A 16983-nucleotide genomic window follows, 5' to 3' on the forward strand; every position below is an offset into this window, starting at 1 on the left:
AGGTTACAGGGGTGAGTAAGGCATGCCTTGCCTTGAAGAAGTTTACAATTTTGCGGCCCTCATTCAGTCACTCAGTTGTGTCCGATTCTTTGCGACTTTATGAATCACAGCCTGTCAGGCCTCCCTGTCTATCACCAACTCCCGGAGTTCACCCAAACCCATGTCCATTGAGTCGGTGATGCCATCCAACCATCTCATCCTCTGTCGTCCCCTTCTCTTCCTGCCCCCAGTCCCTCCCAGCATCAAGAGTCTTTTCCAATGAGTCAACTCTTCACATGAGGTGGCCAAAGTACTGGAGTTTCAGCTTTAGCATCATTCCTTCCAAAGAAATCCCAGGGCTGATCTCCTTCAGAATGGACTGGTTGGATCTCCTTGCAGTCCAAGGGACTCTCAAGAGTCTTCTCCAACACCACAGTTCAAAAGCATCAATTCTTCGGCGCTCAGCTTTCTTCACAGTCCAACTCTCACATCCATACATGACCACTGGAAAAACTATAGCCTTGACTAGATGGACCTTTGTTGGCAAAGTAATGTCTCTGCTTTTTAATAGCCTTGACATACTCCTTTTCCTATTTGGAACCAGTCTGTTGTTCCACTGTTGCTTCCTCTCCTGCATATAGGTTTCTCAAGAGGCAGGTCAGGTGTTCTGGTATTCCCATCTCTTTCAGAATTTTCCACAGTTTATTGTGATCCACACAGTCAAAGGCTTTGGCATAGTCAATAAAGCAGAAATAGATGTTTTTCTGGAACTCTCTTGCTTTTTTGATGATCCAGTGGATGTTAGCAATTTGATCTCTGGTTCCTATGCCTTTTCTAAAACCAGCTTGAACATCTGGAAGTTCAGGGTTCACGTATTGCTAAAGCCTGGCTTGGAGAATTTTGAGCATTCCTTTACTAGCATGTGAGATGAGTGCAATTGTGCGGTAGTTTGAGCATTCTTTGGCATTGCCTTTCTTTGGGATTGGAATGAAAACTGACCTTTTCCAGTCCTGTGGCCACTGCTGAGTTTTCCAAATTTGCTGGTATATTGAGTGCAGCACTTTCACAGCATCATCTTTCAGGATTTGAAATAGCTCCACTGGAATTCCATCACCTCCACTAGCTTTGTTTGTAGCAATGCTTTCTAAGGCCCACTTGACTTCACATTCCAGGATGTCTGGCTTTAGGTGAGTAATCACACCATCGTGACTATCTGGGTTGTGAAGCTCTTTTTGTACAGTTCTTCTGTGTATTCTTGCCACCTCTTCTTAATATCTTCTGCTTCTGTTAGGTCCATACCATTTCTGTCCTTTATCGAACCCCTCTTTGCATGAAATGTTCCCTTGGTATCTCTAATTATCTTGAAGAGATCTCTAGTCTTTCCCATTCTATTGTTTTCCTCTCTTTCTTCACCTTGATCGCTGAGGAAGGCTTTCTTATCTCTCCTTGCTATTCTTTGGAACTCTGCATTCAGATGCTTTTATCTTTCCTTTTCTCCTTTGCTTTTTGCTTCCCTTCTTTTCACAGCTATTTGTAAGACCTCCTCAGATAGCCATTTTGCTTTTTTGCATTTCTTTTCCATGGGGATGGTCTTGATTCCTGTCTCTTGTACAGTGTCATGAACCTCTGTCCATAGTTCATCAGGCACTCTATCTATCAGATCTAGTCCCTTAAATCTATTTCTCACTTCCACTGTATAATCATAAGGGATTTGATTTAGGTCATACCTGAATGGTCTAGTGGTTTTCCCTACTTTCTTCAATTTAAGTCTGAATTTCGCAATAAGGAGTTCATGATCTTAGCCACACTCAGCTCCTGGTCTTGTTTTTGCTGACTGTATAGAGCTTCTCCATCTTTGGCTGCAAAGAATATAATCAATCTGATTTTGGTGTTGACCATCTGGTGATGTCCATGTGTAGAGTCTTCTCTTGTGTTGCTGGAAGAGGGTGTTTGCTATGACCAGTGTGTTATCTTGGCAAAATTCTATTAGCCTTTGCGCTGCTTCATTCCGTACTCCAAGGCCAAATTTGCCTCTTACTCCAGGAGTTTCTTGACTTCCTACTTTTGCATTCCAGTTGCCAACATTCGCTGGATCATGGAAAAAGCAAGAGAGTTCCAGAAAAGCATCTATTTCTGCTTTATTGACTATGCCAAAGCCTTTGACTGTGTGGATCACAATAAACTGTGGAAAATTCTGAAAGAGATGGGAATACCAGAACACCTGACCTGCCTCTTGAGAAACCTATATGCAGGTCAGGAAGCAACAGTTAGAACTGGACATGGAACAACAAACTGGTTCCAAATAGGAAAAGGAGTACGTCAAGGCTGTATATTGTCACATTGCTTATTTAACTTCTATGCAGAGTACATCATGAGAAATGCTGGGCTGGAAGAAGCACAAACTGGAATCAAGATTGCTGGGAGAAATATCAATAACCTCAGATATGCAGATGACACCACCCTTATGGCAGAAAGTGAAGAGGAACTCAAAAGCCTCTTGATGAAAGTGAAAGTGGAGAGTGAAAAAGTTGGCTTAAAGCTCAACATTCAGAAAACGAAGATCATGGCATCTGGTCCCATCACCTCATGGGAAATAGATGGGGAAACAGTGGAAACAGTGTCAGACTTTATTTTTCTGGGCTCCAAAATCACTACAGATGGTGACTGCAGCCATGAAATTAAAAGACGCTTACTCCGTGGAAGGAAAGTTATGACCAACCTAGATAGCATATTCAAAAGCAGAGACATTACTTTGCCATCAAAGGTCCATCTAGTCAAGGCTATGGTTTTTCCTGTGGTCATGTATAGATGTGAGAGTTGGACTGTGGAGAAGGCTGAGCACCAAGGAATTGATGCTTTTGAACTGTGGTGTTGGAGAAGACTCTTGAGAGTCCCTTGGACTGCAAGGAGATCCAACCAGTCCATTCTGAAGGAGATCAGCCCTGGGATTTCTTTGGAAGGAATGATGCTAAAGCTGAAACTCCAGTACTTTGGCCACCTCATGCAAAGAGTTGACTCATTGGGAAAGACTCTGATGCTGGGAGGCATTGGGGGCAAGAGGAGAAGGGGACGACAGAGGATGAGATGGCTGAATGGCATCACTGACTCGATGGACGTGAGTCTGAGTGAACTCCGGGAGTTGGTGATGGACAGGGAGGCCTGGCGTGCTGCGATTCATGGGGTTGCAAGAGTCGGACATGACTGAGCGACTAATCTGATCTGATCTGATAATGAAAAGGACATCTTTTTTGGGTGTTAGTTCTAAAAGGTCTTGTAGGTCTTCATAGAACAGTTCAACTTCAGCTTCGTCAGCATTACTGGTTGGGGCATAGCCTTGGATTACTGTGATATTGAATGGTTTGCCTTGGAAACGAACAGAGATTATTCTGTCATTTTTGAGATTGCATCCAAGTACTGCATTTTGGACTCTTTTGTTGACCATGATGGCTACTCCATTTCTTCTAAGGGAATCCTGCCCACAGTAGTAGACATAATGGTCATCTGAATTAAATTTACCCATTCCAGTCCATCTTAGTTCACTGATTCTTAGAATGTTGACGTTCACTCTTGCCATCTCCTGTTTGACCACTTCCAATTTGCCTTGATTCATGGCCCTTACGTTCCAGGTTCCTATGCAATACTACTCTTTACAGCATCGGACCTTGTTGATACAAAATAAATCGTGGTTTCATACCATGAATTTTAAATGATTGTAACTAGATTCAAGCACATCTTTGTTAATCAAAATAGGAACCAGTACAATCAACACATTTTTGCCAATGAGAAAGAAATTTGTTTATTCCTGTACCAGAAAAAAAAAAAAAATCCATGCTTTGGGATTCAAAGAACTCTTGGAAAGCACTTTCTCTCTTCTGCTGTTTGTAGAAGTGTTTTGCCTGCAAAAAGTTGAGACGCTTGAAGAAGTGGTAGTTGGTTGGTGAGAGGAATGGTGAATATGGTGGATGAGCAAACTCCACCATCATAGCCCAATTAGTTCAACTTTTGAAGCTGCTGGTTGTACAGTGTGTGATCAGGCATTGTCATGGAGAAGAACTGGGCCCTCTCTGTTGACCAGCGCCAGCTGTGGGTGTTGCAGTTTTCTCAGCAAATCTCACTGATTTGCTGAGCATACTTCACAGATGTAATGGTTTCACGGGTAGCAGACCACCAGTGACCATGATCTTTTTGTGGTGCAAGTTTGACTTTGAGAAGCACTCTGGAGATTTTTCTCGGTCCAGCCACTGAGCTAGTTGTCGCCGATCATTGTATAAAATCCACTTTATGTAGCACATCACAATCTGAGTGAGAAATGGTTCATTATTGTTGCGCAGAATAAGAGAAGATGACACTTCAAAACAATGATTTGTTTAATTTTTGGTCAGCTCTTTAGGCACCCACTTACTGAACTTCTCCACCATACCGATTTGCTTCTAAAGTCAAATGACCATAGACTGGTCAATGCTGAGTTCTTCAACAATGTCTGGTGTAGTTGTAAGAGGATCAGCTATGATATTGCTCTCAGTTGGTCGTTGTCAACTTCCGATGGCCAGCCACTATGCTCCTTATCTTCAAGGCTCTTGTCTCCTCTGTAAAACTTTTTGGACCACCACTGCACTGTACATTCATTAGCAGTTCCTGGACCAAATGTGTTGTTGATATTGTGAGTTGTCTCTGCTGCTTTATGACCCATTTTGAACCCGAGTAAAAAAATCACTCGAATTTGCTTTATGTCTAACATCAGTTCTATAGTCTAAAATAAACATAAAATTAACAGCAAGTAATAAGTCATTAGCAAAAAACATAAAGCAAGAAATGCTCATTAACATGATGTATAACATAACCACATTTATTTAAGAATGCATCCCAATATCAAATGGCAAAGTTCAACAGTGCAAAACTGCAATTACTTTTGCACCAATCTAATACGTAAAACTTCAGGAGTGCTGAGCTTATCATCTGTTCACTTCTGTGTCTCAAGATCTGGAAGAAATCTGCCAGGTGGCAGGTGCTTTGAACTATTTGTTGAATTAATCAAGACTTCTTGAGAAAACCATTTTCATTGGTCTGTAACATTCAGTTGTGCACGTTCTGCAAACCCATTTTGGAGACAAGTCCTCCTCCTCCCTTCCCCAATTCCCCATCTTCCAACTGCATTGCACTTTCAGGCTCCTCCCTTTGCAACTCTGGTGTTGTCCACTGGTAGTTTCTCAATATTTATGAGATGTTTTCAGAGCTGGAAAACATCAAGGAAGTTTCCCAACAGTAAACAAAAGCCCGGACTAGCTAGAGAAGAGGGTAGGCTGGGGCTGGAATAGATTTCTCAAGGTATCTCTGCTTCCAAGAGCATGCCAGGAAGGCTCATGAATACATAAGCAGTCTGCTTTGAGCAAGCACCAAGCAAGAATATCAGCTGGAAAATGTTTATCTTTTAAAAACTCAACAGCTTTTCGAAAGGACATTTTTTAAAAACCATTTTTCTGTTGTAAATCGTAGTTTATGTGCATATATAAATAAGAGTGCCACCACTTGCATGAGTCCTTCCCCCTCAGCCTGTTATTTTACAGGAGTGGCACTCCCCAGCCTCAAATTTCCTTGTAGTTCAGCTTGTCAGTGACCTCGTCAAACAAAGAAGGCAGCTTGTTGTCACCAGTGACCAACATCTTGTTTAGATGTGGGCAGCGTGCCTTGTTGCTTCAGCAGAGGGAATGTTGTCTTTAAACTGTGAGGCATGGTGAAGGGAGTATCTGTCAGCTATTACCACACTTTGGAAAATGAGAAAACACATGGTCTCAAATGTAGCAGTGACATAGGGGAGTATAACTGATATACGCTTCTTGAAATGGTCTCATTCCAAAAAAAATATTTGGTTTAGAGAAACCCACGGGAGAACTGAAACACATTGGAAGGCCAGAAGTGGGTTGACGTGATGGCAGAACACCCTTTTCAGCATCCTTGTGCGGCACCTAATGGCTTCCACTGGTCACCCAATCAGAGAGCATGTCTTTAGACTAATGCTATTCAGCTGGTTACTATGGCAATGATGGAATACTAGTTGTCATGACGATGAAATGGAAATTGAGGGGACCAATCCCTTTAGAGGAGGTGGATTCATTAAGCCCTGTCTTTTCTTCTTTCCTTAAAACTTGACCATATTGTACCGTACTTGTAAGAGGGGTCCATTTTCAAACTCTGTACATACATTTCAAGATTTATATTTTCGTATTCTTAGTCACATGGCTTAAGTCTTTTCAACTCTATGTTGAGAACAGACATGCTACCCCCACTCCCACAGTATTTTATAGCTCGTGTTAAAGAATGACACCACAGAAGCTAGGATTCTTTTTATCACCCTCAAAGCATTTCTGCCAATCTCCACTGAATTCCTCCAAAGTTAATCTGGTGTGAAATAGAACAGGGTCAAAATCAATAAAGTGGACTGTAAATTTTAAAAGATATTTTCTTCCAGATTTATTGCGGTATAATTGATGTAAAAATGTACATGTTTAAGGTGTACAATGCCATGTTTTACACAATTATCCACTGTGAAATGATTACCACAATCAAGCTAATTAACCCGTCCGTCATATCACAGAGTTTGCTTTTTGTGTGTGTGGTGAGGACACTTAAGATCGATTCTTTTAGCAGTTTTAGGTACATAATACGTTGTGTGCTCAGTTGTTTCAGTCGTGTCGACTCTTTGTGACCCACTAGGTTCTTCTGTCCATGGGATTCTCCAGGCAAGAATACTGGAATGAGTTGCTATCTCCTCCTCCAGGGAATCTTCCTGATCCAGGGATCAGACCCGCGTCTCCTCTGTCTCCTGTATTGCAGGCAGATTCTTTACCACTGCATTACCTGTGATTAACTATAGTCACTATGCTGTACATTAGATCCCCAGAACTTACATTCATCTTATTTTTTTTAATTTTATTTATTTACCGTTTAATTTGGTCGCACTAGGTCTTCGTTGCTGCATGCAGGCTTTCTCTAGTTGCATGAGCAGGGGCTACTCTCTGTAGTTGTGGTGCATGGGCTCTCTATTGCGGTGTTTCCTCTTGTTGTGGAACACAGGCGCCAGGCACGCAGGTTTCAATTGTTGTGGTGCATGGGCTTAGTTGCCCCATGGCATGTGGGATCTTCCCATATCAGGGATCAAATCTGTGTCCCCTGCATGAGTGGATTCTTCACCACTGGACCACCTGGGAAGTCCTTATATTCGTCTTATAACTGAAAATGTATACCCTTTGGCCAGCATCTCCACATTTCCCTGACCCCCAGCCCGTGGCAATGACCATTCTACTCTCCTGTTTGTTGTGCAGTGCCTCTGTTGTGTCCGATTCTTTGTGACCCCATGGACTGCAGCTTGCCAGGCTTCCCTGTCCTGCAGTATCTCCCAGAGTTTGCTCAAACTCATGTCCATTGAGTTGATGATGCCATCCAACCATCTCATCTCCTGTAGTCCCCTTCTCCTTCTGCCTTCAATCTTGCCCAGCGTAAGGGTCTTTTCCTATGAGTCGGCTCTTTGCATCAGGTAACCAGAGTATTGGAGCTTCAGCATCAGTCCTTCAATTTATACTAAGGGATGATTTCCTTTAGGTTTGACTGGTTTGATCTCCTTATTTTCCAAGGGACTCTCAAGAGTCTTCTCTAACACCAAATTTCAAAAGCATCAGCTCCTCAGCACTCAGCTTTCTTTATGGTCCAACTCTCACATCCATACATGACTACTGAAAAAACCATAGCTTTGACTAGATGGACCGTTGTTGGAATGTTTCTGCTTTTTAATGTGCTATCTAGGTTTGTCATAGCTTTTCTTCCAAGGAGCAGACATCTTTTAATTTCATGGCTGCAGTCACCATCTGCAGTGATTTGGGAGCCCAAAAAAATAAAGTCTCCCACTGTTTCCATCATTTCCCTATGTATTTGCTATGAAGTGGTGGGGCCAGATGCCATGATATTCTTCTACTGAATGCTGAGTTTTAAGCCAGCTTTTTCATTCTCCTCCTTCACCTTCATTAAGATGATTCACCTCCTTCCTTCACCTCTTTGCTTTCTGCCATTAGAGTGGTGTCATCTGCATATCTGATGTCATATGCATATCTGCATATCTTCTGGCAATCTTGATTCCAGCTTGTGCTTCATCCAGCCCAGCATTTTGCATGATGTAGTACATGTATTTAGCTTCTATGCAGACATAGAAGTTAAATGAGCAGGATGACAATATACATCCTTGATATACTCTTTTCCCAATTTTGAACCAGTCCATTTTTCCATGTCCAGTTCTAACTGTTGCTTCTTGAGCGGCATACAGGTTTCTCAGGAGACAGGTAATGTGGTCTGGTATTCCCATCTCTTTAAGAATCTTCCACAGTTTGTTGTGTCCACATAGTCAAAGGCTTTAGTGTAGTCAGTGAAGCAGAAGTATGTTTTTCTGGAATTCTCTTGCTTTTTCTGTGATTCAGTGGATGTTGGCAATTTGATTTCTGGTTCCTCTGCCTTTTGTAAACCCAGCTTGCATGCATCTGGAAATTCTAGATTCATGTATTGTTGAAGCCCAGCTTGAAGGATTTTGAGCTTTACTTTGCTAGCATGTGAAATGAGTACAATTGTACAATAGTTTGAATATTTTTGGTATTGCCCTTCTTTGGGATTGGAATGAAAACTAAACATTTCCAGTTCTGAGGCCACTTCTGAGTTTTCCAAATTTGCTGATTTATTGAGTGCAGTACTTTAACAGTATCCTCTTTTAGGATTTGGAATAGATCAGCTAGAATTCCATCACCTCTACTAGCTTTGTTTGTAGTGATGCTTCCTAAGGCCCACTTGACTTTGCATTCAAAGATGGCTGGCTCTAGGTGAGTGATCACACCATCATGGTTATTTGGGTCATTAAGACCTTTTTTGCACAGTTCTTCTGTATATATTTGACACCTCTTAATCTCTTCTGCTTCTGTTAGGTCCACACAGTTTCTGTACTTTATCGAGCCCATCTTTTCATGAACTGTTCCCTTGGTATCTCTAATTTTCTTGAAGAGATATCTAGTCTTTCCCATTCTATTGTTTTCCTCTATTACTTTGCATTGATCACTGAGGAAGGCTTTCTTACCTCTCCTTGCTATTCTTTGGGACTCTGCTTTCAGATGGGTATATCTTTTCTCTTCTCCTTTGCCTTTCACTTCTCTCCTTTTCTCAGCTATTTGTAAGGTCTCCTCACACAACCATTTTGTGGTTTTGAATTTCTTTTTCTTGGGGATGGTTTTGAACACTGCCTCCTGTACAATCTTACAAACTTCCGTCAGTAGTTCTTCAGGCACTGTGTCTGTCAGATCTAATCCCTTGAATCTATTTGTCACTTTTGCTACATTATATAACCATAAAGGATTTGATTTGGGTCATACCTGAATGGAGTAGTGGTTTTCCCTACTTTCTTCAATTTAAGACTTGCAATAAGGAGCTCATGCTTGGAGCCACAGTCAGCTCCCGGTCTTATTTTTGCTGACTGTATAGAGCTTCTCCATCTTCGGCTGCAAAGAATATAATCAATCTGATTGTGGTATTGACCATCTGGTGATGTCCACGTGTAGAGTCATGTCTTGTGCTGGTGGAAGAGGGTGTTTGTTATGCTCAGTGCATTCTCTTGGAAACTTTGTTAGCCTTCACCCTGCTTCATTTTGTACTCCAAAGCCAAACTTGCCTGCTACTCCAGGTATCTCTTGACTTCCTACTTTTGCATTCCAGTCCCCTGTGATGAAAAGGACATCTTTTTGGGGTGTTAGTTCTAGATGGTCTTATAGGTCTTCAGAGAACCATTCAACTTCAGCATTAGTGCTTGGGGCATAGACTTGGATTACTGTGATATTGAATGGTTTGCTTTGGAAATGAATTGAGATAATTCTGTCATTTTTGAGATTGCACCCAAGTACTGCATTTTGGACTCTTGTTGACTATGAGGTCTATTCCATTTCTTCTAAGGAATTCTTGCTAAGAGTAATGGATTTAATGGTCATCTGAATTAAATTCCATTCCCATTCATTTTAATTCACTGATTCCTAAAGTGTCAATGTTCACTCTTGCCATCTCCTATTTGACCACTTCCTTATTTACCTTGATTCATGGACCTGACATTCCAGGTTCCTATGCAATATTGTTCTTTACAGTATCAGACTTTAGTTTCATCACCTCTCTACTTCTGTGAGTTCAACTTTTTTGACTCCATATATAGGGAACCTTTGCATTCAATCCAATCATGTATTTGTCACTGATGTATTTATTAGAATCATACATGGAAGCGAATCCTTTTGAGAAGCAGCAGAAGCCTGGCTCTTTTCCCCTCCTTATGTTGATGGTGGTTTCATTCCTCTTGGCTTTGAGTCTGCCGTACAGGATCAGTGGGAAATGTGTATTTGTCCACATGTTGCAGAGATGTGATTGACCTCTTTCTTGAATGCTGCTAAATGACTCATTTAGACATTTATTTAGGGGTTCTGGAAAAATTGATAATATTAACATTTGGCTCAATTTTACTCTCATTAGAGAATTTAGGGAAAGAACATTGGAACAAATCTGAATTCATGGACTTTTCCATTTTTCTGAAGTTACGTTTGGTATATGAACATGAACTCTGTGGGAAAAGATTTTTGGTATATTTTTATATTAAGAATTTGCTTCTATACAATTTTTTTCATGTTATTTATGACAGTAATTCTCAAATGATCACAGGAAAATCCCCTTGAGAGTGTATGAAATGCAGGTCCTTTTTAAAAAATTTTCCAGATTAAAACAATTTAAATATAATTAACAATAACATTTTTTAGTTTCAGGTGGTCAAGATAACTATATATATATATACTGCTAAGTCGCTTCAGTCATGTCCGACTCTGTGCGACCCCATAGACGGCAGCCCACCAGGCTCCCCCGTCCTTGGGATTCTCCAGGCAAGAACACTGGAGTGGGCCGCCATTTCCTTCTCCAGTGCATGAAAGTGAAAAGTGGAAGTGAAGTCGCTCAGTCGTGTCGGACTCTTAGTGACCCCATGGACTGCAGCCCACCAGGCTCCTCTATCCATGGGATTTTCCAGGCAAGGGTACTGGAGTGGGGTGCCGTTGCCTTCTCCAATGTGTGTGTGTGTGTGTATGTGTGTGTGTGTGTGTGTATATATATATATAAATGACCACTACAATAAGCATTCCAGACCTATTGAATCAGATTTGGGGGGCTGAGGTCAGGAATTTTCATTTACATAAATATCCCAGATAATTCTGAGGAAGTATGTGGTCCACATGATCATTAACTAACTGAAGTGCGAGGGAAAATGTGTCTCAAGTGGAGGGTGTAGGATGCTGGATGCGGAGGGAATCCTCCTCCCTCTGTTGCTGTCTTCCTCAGCACATGCAGGAAGGTGAGAGGGTTGGTCAGTCTGGCCTGAGGACAGCACCTGAGCTTTCACCAACACCCACAAGGGTTCCTTCCTCTAAATAATGAACCCAAGTAGTATCTTTATGTTCTTTCTTCCCTTCAGCAGATGTTGCTGGTGATATTTTTCTGATAGATTTGTTTCTTACAGGTTCATTGGGAGCCCTAAGCATACCAAGTCAGCCTAACCAAGATGAATGGTTCTCATCTCATTAGTACCCCTTCACTTCCTGCTGGGACCTTCTAGCATGGTGTCTTACAGCCAGCATTGGCTTCACCTCTTTGAGCTGAAGCCAGTCTGCTATACCTTCTTTGAAGGCAAAGAAAGCTATTTTGATAAATCCCAAGAAGATTAGTTGGGATACAAATTCATGTCCTATAATCAGAGGCCAAAATAGCAGTACCTTATTTCGGTAGAAATGGCTTGCCTTACCTTGTTGCTCTGTTATACTCAACAAATGGCTTCCACATTGTTTAAGATCCATATTCCTTCCTTTCCTGGTTCCCTCCCTCCATCCCTCCTTCCTTCTTTCCTAGTGCAGTGTTGGGAGGTTGTAGATATGAGCTCAGTGTCAGTGGAAGCAGCAGTGGTCTCTTGACCTAGTCATTTTTGTGGCATTACTCTGATGGAGTTCCTAGATAGTTAATCGTCAAACTGATTATCTGGACTTCCTAGAGGTTTTCCAAGCTAACTATTCACCTTTAAGTAAATTCCCCTTTTGCTTATGCCATCAAGAGTGTTTCTTTTGCTTGTGATGATGAACTCTTAACAGATATCCTTTGTGCTCGGCACAGACTTATTGATCGCTGAAAAGAAGTACTTGGGCTGGGGGTAGGAAAATCCCGTGGACGGAGGAGCATGGTAGGCAGCAGTCCATGGGGTCGCTAAGAGTCGGACACAACTGAGTGTCTTCGCTTTCAATTTTCACTTTCATGCATTGGAAGTGGCAACCCACTCCAGTGTTCTTACCTGGAGAATCCCAGGGATGGTGGAGCCTAATGGGCTGCCGTCCATGGGGTCGCACAGAGTTGGATATGACTGAAGTGACTTAGCAGCAGCAGCAGCAGTGGCAGTGTCACAAGCCTAGGAAAATTGATATCCAAATTTCCAGAAAGATCCAGGCCATATCTTAAGGAACCCTAGAGGATTCAATCCCAAGATTAATTCCATCACTCTTCTTGGTAATAGCATCACTTCCTTGACTGAGGAGCCAGGGTTTTTCCTTAAAGTGAACAACTCCCTCCAACAGCAAGTGAAGCCCATTTCCCTTTGTTCTTTATACTTGGAACATGCTCACCATGGAGTTTCTGGCCATGAATGTCCAAGGTCTTATCAATAGCCTTTTCTTCTTTTTTCTGTAAGTAAGTATACGAATCTTTTCAGGAAAGAAAAGAATTTCTCATGTTTCACACTTTTCTCTTGCAAAGAAAAATATAGCACCAACATCAGATTTAACTGGAGTACAACTATGGTCCATGCAGAAATAGAAGTCATTCTGAAAAATTATAGACATGCAGAGACTTTTAGAAATCATCAGTGCTGTTCCTGTATTGCTGGATTTTAAAAGTAGACTGTGCAAGTAACATGAGTTGGGGTAGGGGGCGTGGCACACAGAAGAACCCTATTATTGAAGTAGGGAATTGGAGACTGCCAGCGAGGGTCTATCTGTTGATTCTACAACCCCAAAGACATTCTGACTCTCCCCTCCATTCATTAAGTAATCCTTTAATTTTTCTTTTATTGCAAAGCTAGTAAATTTGTCAGTACTGAAAAACAAAGCCATGTAAGCAGAAAAGGAAAAGAAACAATAACCCATAGTCTCACCACTGCAGATAATTACTGTTAATGATTTGGTGTCTGTACTAATCTGAATTCTTACTAATGAGAGAAACTCAACTCAAACTACTGAGAACGACAGAAACCCAACTCGGTAATGACAGAAATCTAACTCAAACTAGTGAGAATGACAGAAACCCAACTCAAACTATTGAGTTAAAAAGAAAAAAAAAAGGAAATATATCAGTTTTCAAAGCTGATAAATGCAGGGTTATATATTTAGGCTCACCACATTCAAGGGCTCACAATATGTCATTAAAATTTGGTTCCTCTGTCACTTTTTCTTTCCCTCCTGTGTCTATTTTCCTTGGTATTGGTGTCATTGTCAGATAGGGTTCCCTGAAGTTGGTGGCCCTTACATTCTGTTGGCCTAGCAACTGCAGGGGAAAAGAGGGCAACTGTTTAACAAAAGTGAAACACACATCCCCAAACTGATCCTAATTTGGCCCAGTTTGGGCAATGTGCTGCTGCTGCTGCTGCTAAGTCGCTTCAGTCGTGTCCGACTCTGTGTGACCCCATAGACGGCAGCCCACCAGGCTCCCCGTCCTTGGGATTCTCCAGGCAAGAACACTGGAGTGGGCCGCCATTTCCTTCTCCAATGCATGAAAGTGAAAAGTGAAAGTGAAGTCGCTCAGTCATGTCCGACTCTTAGCGACCCCATGGAATGCAGTCCACCAGGCTCCTCTGTCCATGGGATTCTCCAGGCAAGAGTACTGGAGTACCCACCCTCAAATCATTTAATGTGTGAGAGGGATAGAAAATCATGATTGGGTAGGATTAGGTCCTGTACCATTACACATTCAGCTCATGTTGGGTCACCTTTCCTGCCCTCTATAAATCTTCCATCCCCCTTAGAAGAGAAACCAAACTCCTCACTGCAGTCTGCCAGGGCCCCCATGTCTGGTTCTTGTCTCACTTTCCAGCTTCATGATCTCCACTTGTGCCTTCCTACTCTGTCCAGTCAAGTTGGGTTCTTGCCGTTTTGCCGACCTCTCAGGCATGCCCCCTGTTCAGGAAACTCTGTTGTTAGTTCTCTCTGCTTTGGAAAATCTTAGAAATTGCTTAGATATCAGTGTGATTTGTCTTCTTACCTCACTAGGGTCGTTTCCTCAGACAGGCTTCTCCTGATCCCCTGCCTAAAACAGTGCCCCTTGCCACCTGCTTTATTCTCTGTCATGGTGATTATTCTGGTTATTACTAGGTAAGGAAAATCCTGTGATCCCTTTCAGTTACAAACAGTCTTGATTCAGTCATTTCTAGTGTTTAGTCCCTGATAAGTAATATCAACTCCAAATTTATTTTGAATTAAACATTCTCTTTTCCAGCTCCAGCTGGGGTCAGCTGCAGAAGGGGGAGCTAGATCAAGTGGAGCAGTCAGGCAGGAGGAGAAAGGCAGCAGGAAGGTTCTTACTTGATGGGTACCATTTGCTTAAACTGGCTTTGTGCTTAAGGCACAGATTGAAATAAAATCTTTCCTTAGATAAGTGCTTTGAGTTTTCAGAGACTCCAACCCCATCATTTCTGTAGGATCTCTCCCAGAAATCCCCTCAATACGTCTCTCTTTCTAGCTCTTTGCTTACTACTTCCTTAGCACTCAGGAATCCAGCTCCATTCAGCTCCATTCTATTCTTTCCAGGCAGTCTTTAGACCAAGACATAAGATACCACTGATGCAGTTTTCTTCTGCATCCAGTTTGGCCCACCTCATACACACCTGACACATTCTGGAAGTGCAGCCAGTCTGTGCTGCTGCCTCTCCTTCACCTCTTCCATCAGCACATGTCCTTCAGCTGCAGGAGATATATACCACACTTTTTGGGAATTCCTATTGATGCCTTTCTCTTGAGGGTCGAGGTGAAGACCAGGCAATCCCCCCACTCTTCTCCTATGAGGGGAGCTCACGGCACATTCATGCTTCTCTCTAAAAATCTTCATACATCATTCTCCAATGGCAGCCCACTCCAGTACTCTTGCTTGGAAAATCCCATGGATGCAAAAGCCTGGTAGGTTCAGTCCATGGGGCTGCTAAGAGTCAGACATGACTGAGTGACTTCATGTCACTTATTATCCATAGTCTCTATCACTAAATGAGAGTGAGGCATTCACGAGCTTTTAGTGAAATCCTTTAAAAACTTGCATGTTGATTTGGTCTCATGCAATAGAATCTGAGGTACTTGGTGGAACTTCCATTTTATATCCTGTTATATAGGAATAGGGGCTTCCGTGTGGCTCAGTGGTGAAGCATCCACCTGCCAAGCAGGAGACACAGGTTTGACGCCTGGGTCAGGAATATCCCCTGGAGGAGGAAATGGCAACCCACTCCAGTATTCTTGCCTGGGAAATCCCAATGACAGAGGAGCCTCAGTTCAGTTCAGTTCAGTCTCCCAGTCGGACTCTTTGCGACCCGATGAATCCCAGCATGCCAGGCCTCCCTGTCCATCACCAACTCCCAGAGTTCACTGAGACTCACGTCCATCGAGTCAGTGATGCCATCCAGCCATCTCATCCTCTGTCGTCCCCTTCTCCTCCTGCCTCCAATCCCTCCTAGCATCAGAGTCTTTTCCAATGAGTCAACTCTTCACATGAGGTGGCCAAAGTACTGGAGTTTCAGCTTTAGCATCATTCCTTCCAAAGAAATCCCAGGGCTGATCTCCTTCAGAATGGACTGGTTGGATTTCCTTGCAGTCCAAGAGACTCTCAAGAGTCTTCTCCAACACCACAGTTCAAAAGCATCAATTCTTCAGTGCTCAGCTTTATTCACAGTCCAACTCTCACATCCATACATGACCACAGGAAAAACCATAGCCTTGACTAGACGAACCTTTGTTGGCAAAGTAATGTCTCTGCTTTTGAATATGCTATCTAGGTTGGTCATAACTTTCCTTCCAAGGAGTAAGCGTCTTTCAATTTCATGGCTGCAGTCACAATCTGCAGTGATTTTGGAGCCCAGAAAAATAAAGTCTGACACTGTTTCCACTGTTTCCCCATCTATTTCCCATGAAGTGATGGGACCAGATGCCATGATCTTCATTTTCTGAATGTTGAGCTTTAAGCCAACTTTTTCACTCTCCACTTTCACTTTCATCAAGAGGCTTTTCAGTTCCTCTTCCCTTTCTGCCATAAGGGTGGTGTCATCTGCATATCTGAGGTGATTGATATTTCTCCTGGCAATCTTGATTCCAGCTTGTGCTTCCTCCAGCCCAGTGTATCTCATGATATACTCTGCATACAAGTTAAATAAGCGGGGTGACAATATACAGCCTTGACGAACTCCTTTTCCTATTTGGAACCATTCTGTTGTTCGATGTCCAGTTCTAACTGTTGCTTCCTGACCTGCATACAGATTTCTCAAGAGGCAGATCAGGTGGTCTGGTATGCCTATCTCTTTCAGAATTTTCCACAGTTTATTGTGATCCACACAGTCAAAGGCTTTGGCATAGTCAATAAAGCAGAAATAGATGTTTTTCTGGAACTCTCTTGCTTTTTCCAGCGGATGTTGGCAGTTTGATCTCTGGTTCCTCTGCCTTTTCTAAGGCTGAGGATGTTCAGCTAGAACATCAGGAAGTTCACGGTTCACACATTGCTGAAGCCTGGCTTGGAGAATTTTGAGCATTACTTTACTAGCATGTGAGATGAGTGCAATTGTGCGGTAGTTTGAGCATTCTTTGGCATTGCCTTTCTTTTAGATTGGAATGAAAACTGACCTTTTCCAGTCCTGTGGCCACTGCTGAGTTTTCCAAATTTGCTGGCATATTG

General features: G+C 42.4%; 1 pseudogene; it reads right to left on the reverse strand.

The window, feature by feature from the left end:
• Window positions 1–3632: 3632 nt before the first annotated feature.
• Window positions 3633–14229, reverse strand: LOC133248684 (histone-lysine N-methyltransferase SETMAR-like; annotated as a pseudogene).
• Between the last annotated feature and the right edge of the window lie 2754 nt (window positions 14230–16983).

The sequence above is a fragment of the Bos javanicus genome, chromosome 5 (genome assembly GCF_032452875.1).
Source record: "Bos javanicus breed banteng chromosome 5, ARS-OSU_banteng_1.0, whole genome shotgun sequence".
Taxonomy (NCBI): domain Eukaryota; kingdom Metazoa; phylum Chordata; class Mammalia; order Artiodactyla; family Bovidae; genus Bos; species Bos javanicus.